The 13,505-nt window shown below is 48.6% G+C and overlaps 1 long non-coding RNA gene across 1 annotated transcript in view; it reads right to left on the bottom strand.

The window, feature by feature from the left end:
* Nucleotides 1-4,412, bottom strand: part of LOC138582712 (uncharacterized) — a 38,154-nt gene extending 33,742 nt beyond the window's left edge. The window contains exon 1 of the long non-coding RNA XR_011305063.1: nt 4,039-4,412. This is a non-coding gene — a long non-coding RNA (uncharacterized lncRNA). The remainder of the gene's footprint in view (nt 1-4,038) is intronic.
* Nucleotides 4,413-13,505: the final 9,093 nt, after the last annotated feature.

Here is a 13,505-nt window from a genome sequence, read left to right as displayed (position 1 = left end):
CTGCTTCCTCCAGGGTGTCACGATACCACTTAACGCCGCAGCAAACGACCACGCTTTTTGCACAGCAGCTACCAATGTGGTTAGGGAACCGTATCCCGTCGTTTCCACAAAGTAAATTACGTCGATGTAATGTACTTAGTGGAAATTACTTCGAAAATACGTCGAATTTTTTCTAAGTATTTGTGGGCTATGGGGCAAAAGGCGCCGGCGGGTGGGGAAGGGTTCTTGTGTGCTAGTGATGGGGGATCGGGGATAGGATTTTCAAAGTAATTTCAATGAAGTCAATTACATGCAAGTAATTGACTTCATTGAAATGCCATGGGACCCTTACAGCATAGCGCACTCAAAACGACCAGAGACCCAATGGTCAGGCTGGAGCAGTCTCGCAAAAAAAACAAACGCCTGGCTGCTTTCGACAATCTCCAGCGAAATCAGGGAGTTTCTCTCTAGTGCTTTCAACTGGCCATTCATTGTAGGAATTACAATGTGGTGGGAGTACTTGGTCTTCTGTTAGCAAATACCTTACACAGAAACCAAAACGGTTTGCTTTACCAATGCTTGTTGTTAACAGCACATCAGTGAAGGTCACGCATAATGCTTATATATTGTGCGGCTGAAGGAAGACTTGGTTAAAATGTTTTTGTTACACCAGTTGCTCTCCACCTTATATGCTGATAGCGCCCAAATAAAATCCTGCAATGTGTCTTAATGCATTTCCATGTTGACCCCGCTCTGAGTGCTCACAAACTGTGCCCTCGCCCTACATACACAGACTCGCACACACATTCATTCATGCACACAAACGTTTTTGAAATGTACCTTTTTTTCTGTTACGAGCCAAAAAGCCAGGAATGGCTCATTATTTCGTGCCCGACGCTGGAAACGTGAGAACTCCTGAAACTGTCCAATACGTCTTAATAAGTTCAAGACTTGGACACGCCCAGAAGAGCCTTTGAGGTAAAGCTTTTTTGCTTATCATGTAAGAAAGGTAAGCATCGTGTACTTCAAACAATCACCTGTAAGACTTGGGGAGAGCTGAGGTGTTTGAGAGGACAGGGCTTCCCCTGCATTGTTTGCTGTGACTTTTGCGAGGGGTACAACCGCACCCACACTTTAGGAGAGGGGAGAAAGGCTAACTCTTCAAATGGTGGCTTTGTCAATTGCTAATTCTTGTCCATCGGAGTTTTAACATAATCCCATGTAAGATTGAGTGACGCTACAGTTGGAGTGCCACCTGCAGTAAACATCACTTCATATTCATACAATGTGGCCTAACTAGGCACGACAGCGGGAGAAATCATGTTTTACATAGATAAAAAAAAATAAATGGGACCAACTGTGATGCTTCCAAATTGCATAAGGTTGTCCCTAGTTATTGGATGGCTTGTTGGGCAAGACATGCTAACAATAACCACCTCAAAGGCATACTACCGCCAACCCTAATAGACAACGCATCGTGTTGCACAACTCCAACACTGAAACAGCACGGGTTACACAATGGAACCTAGACCACCAGAAGACACACGTCTAGACTAAACGTGCCTATACAGCACCCTAACTCACCACAAGCAGACCAATACAACTCTGCACACTGCCAAAACACCACTCGGACAGACGGCACAACCAGACAATTTACATTAGTAACCTGCGTATGCTGTGTTTTTAACGAGGCCACTTTCCTCGTTTGCACCTTACTCATGCATGTTTCCCCTCTGGTCGTTCTCGTCGTGTATATGTCGCGTGCTTGGGTGGGTTAGAGGATTGGGGTGGTGGGGGTTGGGAGGGAAGCCCACATTAAACATTTAAAAAAACAAAATACATAAAATAAAAAACGAAATCGACGAAAACGACCATGCAGAAAATAAAAGACAAAGGCGCATAACAGGCATATCAAAGAGTTTCACTTGCGTACCCGTGGCACCGCACTCTGGATGTGCCAGGCAAATTCAGTGATGGGGAGCAACAGGAGAGGAACTTCGCATTGGTTCGGACGCAGACAGTGCTACAGTAACTCGGGTGCGCTGCCTGCTTGTGACACTATGTAGCTGCCTGCCAAGTCACATCTTATGAAACAGAAAGAGCCATACAAGAATTTCAGACAATGCTAGGTGAGGGTCTCAGGGGCCAGTGACAGGAGCACAATCATTCAGTCCCTAAAATCCTTAAATCGGCTCCATTGTAAGGGGGCCCTTTGTGCAAATAATGTGAACTTAATCTTCTAATGACTCCAACTGTTGCAGTTAAGTCAGTGATTTACACGTATTTGCCCCAGTCCACAAACGTTGGTTAAGCAGTACAGACAAGATTTGAACCAACTCTGCAATTTAGAATGTAGGCTCTTGACTGCATACTTCCCAAGTTTTACTTCGTACACATATTTTCGTTTCGCCATTCAAGGACTACAATAAAATACTGTCACCGTGGCTATTTTCAAAATACACCCATTGCATTATAAAGCAACCCAACAAAACATACATCTTTGTGGAAACGTGTTCAGTCAAAATAATATAATCCTGTCTTTATTTGCACCTTGTGAGTGGGAAACCTGGAAGTCGGAGAAAGCACAATATTCCAAGTTTAAAACGTCATGTTTTACAGCACTGAGCTTAAAGCACTTTAAGACCCAATATCCTTCAGTAGCGTCACCTGTGTATAGATATTGTCAGAAACCTTCAGCTCACCTTCATGCAGCCACATAAAAGCAACTGCATGAAAACGAATCTTTAAAAGGAGCTTTACTCACCTTCATTGACTCGGTAGCAAACACAGATTTGGGAGGTGGGGGGGGCGGGGGCAGAGATGGGTCTCATTTGGAAAAGTACCATCACTCTGACCAAAACACCCATGCATAAGAAAGACAAACACTCATGTTTAAGAGGCTGCAAACAAAAGAAACGCGTTATAGCAGTAACTACGCCAGCCGTGTATGAGGTGTCTTGTGTAATCTGCTCTAATGGCAGCTGGAAATGGGAGCAGGTCCATCCATCAAGGCCCAAAATGGGAAGTGAGGGCTGCAGCCATTGCCTCAAACTGCTGGCCATTAGCAGGGCAATGCAATAAACAAAGCCGTGTGAAAACGGCCGGCAAGGACGTGCCCGCTCTCCCTAGCTGCAGCGCTTCTGAGACGGCCGCATCTGTGAAAGTGGTCCCGGCGAGATCTCCCGTTAGGCTCGGAGGAGCGGGAGCCCTGTTTTGGCGGGATGGAGGGGCAAGTGTCTGCAGCACGTACCTTTACTCACTTAAGTAGGTCACCAGCATCCATTCCAACAATGTAATTTACGGAGCCCACCCTCCAGAATGCACGTGCTTGGGTTTCCGGCGAGAAGAGACGGGCAGCCCGTTTGGGAAACGCGCCCCGCTGCCGGCGCACTTGTCCTAGCTGTGCTCTCCCGAAACAAAGGCTGCAGTTGAAGCCGAAGGACAGAGCTCTGGTCATGACATGGCCACCATCTACACGAGCCCCTCTTTCAGATTCAATGAAAGATACCCACATGGGAATATTGGAAAAACGGGTTGCTTTTAACAGCACTTCTGAAGTTTTGCGTGGCACTTGCATTGCACAATTACAGTCACCAGGGTCGAAATGCACAATTACAGTCACCAGGGTCGAAAGGTCGTTCACCCTCTTTCTCCCTCACCAAATATGGTGCCTCCTTCCATTTCATGGCGACTCATGCCCGCCCTCCGGTCTCTGACCCTCCCAACTCAGCGCACTGAAACGGATCCCGGGCAGTGAGGGAACTATATGAACAGCCACCGTAACATACGCGGAGATTGAATGCGCGAAGCTAAGAAGCAGGGTGCGCGGCCCCACACCACCCTGGAAAGCAGCCGCTGGTTCGCGGGGGCACACGGCGACCCATCCTTCTTAGGACCGGGGGCACACGGCGACCCATCCTTCTTAGGACGGGCGCACTTAAGTTGCAACCCCCCTGCCTCGTCAGTCCCCGCGGCTCATCCGTGGAGATGGGCTCGAGGAATGGAGGGTCACGCCTAAGCACTCACACAGCCCCTCACCCCTAAGCGTCTCTTTCTCACCTGCTCCATGAGGTCCGGCATCTGCAGCTTTCCCCGCGGGCTTGCGAAGGCTCGAGAGCGGGCAGGATCTTGCGCCGTGTGTGTGTGTCCTTTGTCTCTCCCTGCAGACTCAGCACAAGCTCAGCCTGGCACAATGGCGAGCCCAGCTGACCCCAGAGCCCGAGGGGGGGGGCGGGGCACTGGCAAACAATCCCCACCAGTGGCCCGACCCCCGTCTACAAAAGAAAAGCACGATGCCCGCAAACCAAAGGGCAGCGGCTGATTCCAAATCTAGTTACCCTGGTTTCCCCACTTGTGCACCCAGGAGAAGGTGGGCAGGGCCAGGCGAGACCAATCGGGAGCCAGCACTGTATGGCTTATTCACGTCGGGGCTGTTTCCGAGACCTCAAGTAGCCGAATGCGAGCAGTTCACGCGGCTGTGCCATCATCGCCGCCGCCGCCGCATTTACAAAGGTGGACAAACAAAACCGCAATCGGAAAGAATCTACACCATAACGGAACCAATGTTGCGGCCTTTTTATTATAGTGATCGTGTTTTGTTTAAAATTGTTTCCTCATATTAAGGCATACATATGAACACAAACAGGTATTGCGGGTCTGGGGGGTGGGTGACAACCCCCCTACAGTAGAGCTGGGGGGTTAATGATCCACCCACCGACACTATTGAAATCATTTCCATCGGGCAGTATAGGAATTTCTACAATTCGACAGTATAGAAAGTGACCCTAAGAGTAAGCCTACAGGCAGGACAGGCCCTTCAGAGGGCTGCTCCAATCGCTAAAAACACCCCATCTTTTTTTTACTTTGCTCTCCTCCATGCAACTTTCCAGTCTGCTGAATAAGGATTTAGAAATCTACTTGGACGATTGGAGTTTGATTCTCATAAGACCTTGAAAAAGGACATATCTGGGTACGTGTCCTAGGGGCAGATCATGGCGGTCACTTGAAACGCTTGCTCCTGCGAGGATCATCCCCCAAATCGCCTATGGCCATAGAGGATATGCTCAGCTCTTTCCTTGTCCTCACGGAACCCAACCCAAACTGTTGAGCAAGTTACCCTTCCGCAGGGGCACTAAAGAGGCAAAGGATGTGCTTGCTGTGCCAGCATGTCGATTGCTTGGAACTAAAGCAGCGGGGACCGCGCAGGAGTCTTGAATCTGGCATCCAGGCATATGTTCACGGTTATGGTCATGTGAGGGAGGAATTCCTCCTCCAAATGTTCTGCTCAAAAGGACCTACGCCTGTACCCCAGATTGCACCTGTGGATTTTCTGGAACTGGCATGTTATGAACTAAATGATGGCTAGAACCATTTTTTCTGGCATGCTGGTACCAATTTGGGCACCTCAACTACTGAATCGGGCATCCAGTCTGGCACCATGCACCCCAATCTTCTGCAGGGATTTCCCCATAGGCAGAGGTTTGTTACAGTCAGCCTCCTCCTAGCTCTCCATCGAGGGGATGCTCTTTTCCAGACTGCGGGGTCTACACTGCTTGCCCACTGTAGCTTCTGCTTGCTTTCAGCACCTGGGGGTGTGGAGATTCTTTGACATGTGCATGGATTTGCATTGAGTGCCAGTAGCTTCTAGAGGGAGCAGCTGCACAGCAAACACAAATTCCACAGCCGGTGCAAATCTAGCCGCTACCCCCAGTACTCTATGTGCCTGGTAGATGACATTTCGATGTTCATGGGACTGCTAGCGAACTTAGGAGATTTACGTATAGACCTAGGAAGTCCTTGTGAACATGGTTTTGGTAAGTTTGATGCATTGGATTGTGCCTCTCAGGAGTACAAGGATGAGTAGAGGTAAAATGGCCCATCCAGCTCCCCCCACTTCGACAAACCAAAACACAACACAATCATGGAGGTAAAGCAGGAACAATCAAGAGATCTACCTCCTTTGCCTTTTGTAGTAAGGCAGGCCCAGGGAAGGCTATACTCTTAAAATGGGTGTGAAGAGGAACCAGTAGTGGCCCAAACACAGTATCACAGTCTAAAATAAAGGGAATGTCCTATCAAGGTTCTCTAAACACTTTAACAGACCACCTGCACATAGAACAAAAAGATTCATATACAAAAAGCCACACCCAAAGGAAAGAAAAGAGACGATGCAACAGACTGGAGAAAGTAGCTCTCGGAGCGTAGTTCCAGGGGTGGTAGGTAAGGTACTACCATAAAAAGGATATGATGTAGAGCATAAGAGCGATCATAACATAACCAGTCTCTAGGGTCCAAGTGGACAAGGGGGGCAGTTCAGTGTCACAGTACCCGAATTCAGTTCTTGGTGGGCGGATGCATGAGACCCAGGTTCCAAGGTCGACACAAGCTGATCAGGCTCAGTCAGGGAAGTAGGATCGTGGTGACTGTGGCAGCAAGCAGGCATTGTGTAAGGGTGAATGCAGGTGCTCTGTGCGGTTGAAGGGCAGCAGTTCAAGTGATGCAGGTCGGGGTTTGCCAAGTACGCTTTGCAGTATGTCAGGTCAAGTCAGGCTTTGGCCACTGGGAGAGGTTAGCGAGTGACGCTCCAGCGGTTCGAGTCAGTGGGCGACTGTCAAAGTGGTGATCAAGGGTTTGATGTGTGATCAATGAGGTAGCAGTTCTCAGGCTAGCTGGGACAAGCCATGATTGTAACCCCAGGTTAGAGTCAGTGAGTAAGCCTGCAGAAATTTGGTTCCAGCGTTGAGCAGTTGCTTTGGGCCTAGCAGGTGGCATGCTTTGCTAAGATATGATGGAGTGTTGTGCTGGTTTAAATGCAGTGCAGTAGTTTGGCTGGTTGGAGGAATACAGACACCAGCACCAGCTCCATCCCTATTGTTCAGGATGTGAGGAACATGGAGCGACCAGTTCAGTATGATAGAACTGGGAGCTTTGTGAGGTCTGGCTCTCCGTTTGCTGGGGCCTTTGCAAAGTACCTGAGGACATGATGCTCCAGTTCAAGGTCTACACTTCTGGCACAAAAGATCCATTGTAGAATGGTTGGTCACTCCCGATGTTCCCTGGGAGTAGTTAGCGGACAGGCATTCCTTCGGTCTTGGACAGTTCGTTCACCTCGTGTGGAGGGCTTTGGACAGTGAGAAACAAGATGGTGGAAGGCTTCTTCCAGTGGCCAGAGCACTTCTGCCTTTCCTACTCCCGCCCCCTTCCCTCCTACTGACAACAAAGACCTTTGTATATGCAGCACCCTGTTGTGAGGCGGCTACTCCAGAATGGGTGTGCTCCATTGGTACCTGGGCCCAGGACAGCTGCCTGCTGTGCAGCTGTCTCTGGGGGAGGGTGCCCAACCCCAAAGAGAGGCTGGGTCCTCTGGCCTGCCATGTGGCAATACCAGCCCACCTGACCCAATACACATTCCCTTCCACAGCAGAGCTGACTCACAGGAGCACAAACATGTGCAATATCAATTGGGATGTGGCGGCCATAATCATAAGTATCGCCATGCGCTATGCACCATGCCCAAACTCTGACATAGCTTATTCTTTGTGATTACTCTGCTGCCTCCAGCATGGGTCCCCATGACCATCATATTTTGGGTACAGGGGGCATATCTTAAATGTCACCCCTGTGCTGCAGTGACTTTGCTGTCGCAGCAGTGGTCGAGAGGGGATCTTGTGACCTTTCAATCTGCTCTGTGCCACAAACAGAGCAGGTGGTGGAGTTCAGGCAGCTGATGCAGCAGGGTACACGTGCACTAGGCTTTTGGCATGGAGTTTTGACAAAGTGGCAACTGTTTAGAAGATTACCCATTTGGGGAAAGAATCACTGCATAATTTTATGTACCAATACAAAAAATCCAAAGCCAGGGCTTTGCACCCCTGCCAGATGGCAATTCCTCATAGTAAGAATGCCAGCCATCCAGCATCCTGCGACCTCTATTCGGGTCGAAGTGCCTTTGAGGCCGGAAAATGGTGCTAGTTCCTAGCAACCTAAGCCCAGTATACTGTGACTTGCGGGCAAGAAATCTCCGAGCCTCTTCCAATGAACTGTTGGGGATTAATCACTGGGGCAGTGTGACCATGGAGAGGAAAAAAGGACAATTGTTCCTCACCCTTATGCTGTCCATAAAGTGAAGCACAGGGCTATAGTTTGCACCAATGCTCTGGGCAAAAAGCACTCCAGGCAGAGAAGGAGAGTCCAGTCAGGAAAAATGCCTACTAAGTCCATACATCAGCTGAACTCTAACCAGTGCACAGTCGTGGGGTATATAATGTCAGATGGCACAGAAACACTCAGAGTCTTTAAAAACATTAGGGGGTTTCTTTGTGGGAACTAGGGCTGTCCCTCTTTCCAGTCTTGCCATAACCCCTTCGCCTAACCATGGCATCTGCCATCCCTGGTTAGTGCCAACAATTGTTGACACGTACTGTCTAAGGCTCCGTCTTCGGCTAATGGTGGTTCCCTAAAGTGCTGCTGGCTTTCTTGACTCCCTCAGCAACTTTCTAACTCTCCCTACTATAACCAAAGATCGGAGTTCTGGTCAGAGTTCGGCTATTGCCTTGTTGTTACTCTGTTGGATGCAGGCTAGTTTGGTCACATTCACTAACTTCTCCTCTTACTACCACTCTCTGATTTACTCCTCCCACCCGACCTCCATCCCACAAATGTTTCACTCCTCCTCCTCCTCCTAACCTCCACCATTTGATATTACCACTACACTACTATCCCTCTACTACTACTCTCCTCCTCCCACTGCTAATACTCCTCCCATGGTACTCTACTTCTCCTCATGCTACTACTACTCCTCGCATCACTACTTTCCTCCTCCTCTCACCACCACCACTAATACCCCACTTAAATGCCCTCCTTTCATCCAGTATTATTCACTTCACATTCACTCCTTACACCAACTTCTACTCACCACACAAACTCCCACGCTCAAAATGCAGACCGATTTTGACTCACAAGCCAATACCTCAGCTGCTCCATCAATCTCCTCCACAAGCTGCCATTAATGTTTTCTTCCTGTCGGTCTCTTTGGTGTCATTCTCCACCTCGGACCGGACCCGAAAAACCCACACTTCCTGTCCCCGTTTTAGGTATCTCCCACACCCTGTGGGGATCGCCTGTCTTCCACTAACCTTCTTTTCGCTCCTGCGCATCTATGTGCAGAAAAAAGCTCTGAAGAGGGGGCTAAACCGAGCCCACTATCTCTGTTCAGGCTCGTCACGTAATGACCATTTCGGTGTAGCATGTTCAATGTCCCAGTTCGTGCTTCACAGTCCGTTTCTATGGACCGTTTCAGTAAGTTCGAGGCAAGTTCCTCCCATTCTGCCCCTGGTGGTCTATGGGACCATTAAGTGATAGTGCAATCTGGTCACAGGACATAGCTATACTGGTGACATGGGCTTCCGCTCTGCTTTGGTGGACAGCTGCAACAGCAGTGTCTCTTTTTTGAGTAGGTGCGCTGCTGCACTCACATCTCTGCATGGCAGTGACAGTTCTTCTCAGTGTCTCTTTGCTATTCGGAGCATGGGACATTGACACAAGTTCTCTTGCTTGACCTTCTCAGTTCTTGGACTTCATCTCTGTGGCTTGCTGAAAATAAAGAAAAACACTGGTGAGTATCCAAGAGACAAGACTGGAGATAGGGGTCTGCAAACATACATGCTGGCACAAGGCTGGTGGGCGACAAGAATGGGGATGCCTCTTTGTCGATTTTGCCTTCAGGGTTGGAGCTGGCTCTGTAGTCCTCACTGCACCTCCCATGAAGTGGAGTTCCCAATCCCTACGGACAAAGTCAAGGATTTAGCCTTGTCACAATGACTATAAAAAAATGTTTGCGCCAAAACACGAAACCTGCCGTCCGATGATGCGGTGCTTGTCCTTGATGGTTGGGCAGACGTCATGCATGAGGGAGGTTTCTGAGTTAAAGCATGGCCGCATGTGCCCCATGCATTTTTCAAATCAGTGCCGCTCCACATAAGGCTACGCTCCAACTTCCTCACTGTGGACAATAGCTCATACGCATGGAGTAAAGGGAATAGAACATATGAGTGCCAAAGTGCAAAGCCAAATGCCCCTACTGCCCAGGTGCATCGGTGAGGGACTCTGGACCAGGGGCACCATCTCAAACTTTCTTTTGGGAGAAATAAAAAAGTTGTATAAAATGAAAAGGCCCATAATGGTCCTCATGAGCCCTACTTTGTCTTTCTTCCAAAAAAAGTAAACAGGAGTAGGCTACAACCAGGGCATCTGATGAAAAGTCCTTCATTGCCCCCATCTGCCACAACATTGGTATACTGACATTTGCATACCAAAGTGGGTCTGTAAATCAGACGTTATTCTTTTCCACTATAGTAAAACCTGGGAAATAATGCCTCCCAGTGGAATCACATGTTCTGTGGGCAGTGGGCTCTCACCTTCAGCTTATCTGAGGCTGCAATTAAGACCCACTTGGTTGTCGTCTGCCTCTTTGTAACTTGGCAAGAACAGTACAGATCTCTCCAGTACTGACTGTCCTACAATTGCGACTGGAATGCTCTGAAAGTCAGAAAGGAGCACCTCACAGAAGCTTATTTTTCAAAAGTCAGCTTTATTAAACATTATCGACCTAACATACATATTAGCATAGTACATATGTTTAGACAAGAGAACAATTCAAGCACAAAAAAGTGTGTGTTCTTACAGATGATAACAAGTGAGAGGAACAAGATTGACCTAGCGAAACATTTTTTTTAAATTAAAGAGGTCGCTAGGTTCTGTTATATTGAGATGGACACTGAAGGACTGCTTTGTGTATATACGTATTGCTTATGCTGGACACCCTTGGTTGAAGTAGTAACATATCTTCTACCCACTGTGTAAAATGTGCCAAAGACTAATCCAATAGCGAAATATTTGGAGAGGTCATAAACCCCTATGAGACAGTTTGTATATAGTTTAATTTGGTCAATATAGACAATAACTTAAGCTACTTGTGGCGGGTCAGAAGTAGGACGAGGACTCTGGTCTTCCATTTTGAAGTATTCTTTATTAAAAGAAAAGTGAAAATGCTGGACTTTCCCTAAACTATGGTGTTTCCCCTACTAACAAAAATTAACTAGGGTGCTTGTCAGGTGTCTGGGAGTCACAACCTGTCCCTGCCACTATCAAAACAACTAAAGTACAGGATAACAACCCCCTTCTCCTGTGGGATGCTTCTCAGCAGATTCACTTAGTAAAGTAGTAAAGTAGTCACGTACTTGTCATGATGCCTACCTCCAAGGACCCAGGTCCGACCCAGCAACCCCAGAGGCAGGCATCATTCCCCCCAGGGAAGTGCCAGCGGGCCCAAGCTGGGGCCCTTTGGACACAGTCCTGGCGCCTTAGGCGCCAGGCTCATGTTAGACCCCTGTCCTGGCGCCTTAGGTGCCAGGCTCATAAAGCTAGACATGTGTTCAAGTGTTTTAATGTGCACTTACCTGATGCAGACCATGCTGCTACATCCAGGCCCTCTTGAGGCCTGAATGGAACTACTTTACCTGTGGGACTACTTTCCACCTGGGTGTGGTCGGGGAAGGATACATACCTGATCGGTGGAAGGATACATACCTGGAACTTCTTCCAAAGCTATTTAAACCACGCCCGATCAGCAACTCACGCTTCGCGTTGTTCTGCTCCGTGTCAGCTCCTGCATCTGGACTTCAGCCACGCCTGTCAGCATCCTGGGTCGCCTGCAAAGGGAGATAAGAGAGAATTGGTGAGAAAGAAGACCTTATCAGCTAAAGCTGCATCACGGAGACATCACACCGACGATCCTGAAAGGGAAGACATCATTTTAAAAGCAGTTCGCTTCGATCGCTGCAGCGCTGCATTTCACTCACCTTTCCTGGGCGCCTCCATCTTCAGCAGCGATCATCCTGATCCGCACCCACTTCCCAGAGCCTAGAGAGAAAAGACAAGAAAACAAGGTGAGAGAAGGAAGGGAAATAGGAAAAGCTCAGTTTCCTTCTAAGACTTACCTGCTGGGTCATTCCCATTTCATTTCGGGTCCTGCCGCTTCCTGGCATTCCGGACCCCGGCTCCTATGGGGGAAAAAAGACAAAGACATTGAATGAGCAAATGCAAAGACATTACCTGACCGCTCATCCAGAACTTACCTGTCATTTACTGGAACTGCACTTTTCACTTCGGGTCGGCGCCATATCTCCGGCATTCCGAACCCCGGCCCCTAAGGGGAAAAAGACATAAGCATTAGCGCTTGCTGCAATAAGACAATGAACATTATTATTAAGCTTGAACTTTTGAACTTGCAACAGAACTCTTACAGGGCCTCACCTGAATAGTCAAGCTTATTTTGAACTCCCATCAAACCTCAATCCAGTGAAGTAACTGGGTTTCAACGCGCCCCTGCATCAGAAGCAGGATGGAGAACTCATCCTTCCAGACCCTAAGGGGAATATTCCTGCGAGCCAGAAAAGCCGGAGTAGAGGGGCCCTTCCTGTCCATCTTCAGAGTCCTGCGCTTCAACATTGAAGAAGCATCAGCACTCGAAGGCAGACCTGCGCCTCCGTGGGAATCAGGTGAGCGTTACAGAACGCGAAGCCTACCCACAAATTCCCACCCGGGCGCTATGGAGACTTCCAAGACCGATCAGCTGGCCCAGCTTTTGGGGGAATTACGGGCAGAAGTGCACTGAGCCCGCCAGGAGACTAACGCTCTCAAAAGAGAACTGATCCTATCAAAGGAAAGAACAGATGACCTGGCCAAAAGGTTACTGCAGGCCCAGGCAGGGCACACTCCGTTACCTAATCCCAGAGGTACTTCCACATCAATGGGTTTGAATAACCCGGTACAAATCAATCTAGCTGGACGCATGCCTTTGGCCCCGCCTGAACGTTTTGCGGGGGATCCCAAAAAATATGTCGTCTTTATGAACCAATGTCGATTACACTTTCTATGCAGACCCGGGGCCTTCCCTAACGACCAGACCAAGGTAGCCTTTATACTATCTTACCTAAGTGGCAGTGCTGCCGATTGGTCTATTCCATTGGTAAATCAGGATGATCCCATTCTCCAGGATTTTCAGGGCTTCCAGGCCAGCATGGAAAGATTGTTTGCTCGACACTCTCAAGGACAGGCCCTTGATAACGAACTGTTATCCTAACGACAAGGTAATCAGGATCTCCTGTCCTACGTTGCCACCTTTAATAGACTGGTTGTGGAAACTGGATGGCCAGAAAACAAAAGGATTACATTGTTTCATCGAGGCCTGCGCGGAGAGCTTAAGGATGTTCTAGCTCAGATTGTAAATCTACCCCAGGTCTGCGCAGACTACATAGACTGTGTGGTTCAACTTGATCACAGACTTCAAAATAGAAAAGCAGATCGGTTCAAGTACGAAACCCGAGTACCGATCAAAACCCACGCTAACTCCAAGAGTACCGACGTATCCGAACCTATGCAAATCGGCGGTGTTAAAGGACCATTAACGCAGAAGGAACGAGAGAGAAGGCGGCAAATGCAACTTTGTCTGTATTGCGGGACTTCCG

Source organism: Ambystoma mexicanum, chromosome 3q (genome assembly GCF_040938575.1).
Source record: "Ambystoma mexicanum isolate Mex_15411 chromosome 3q, UKY_AmexF1_1, whole genome shotgun sequence".
Classification (NCBI taxonomy): domain Eukaryota; kingdom Metazoa; phylum Chordata; class Amphibia; order Caudata; family Ambystomatidae; genus Ambystoma; species Ambystoma mexicanum.
The sequence above is the reverse complement of the archived record's forward strand: the minus strand, read 5'-3'. Positions and strand labels throughout refer to the sequence as shown.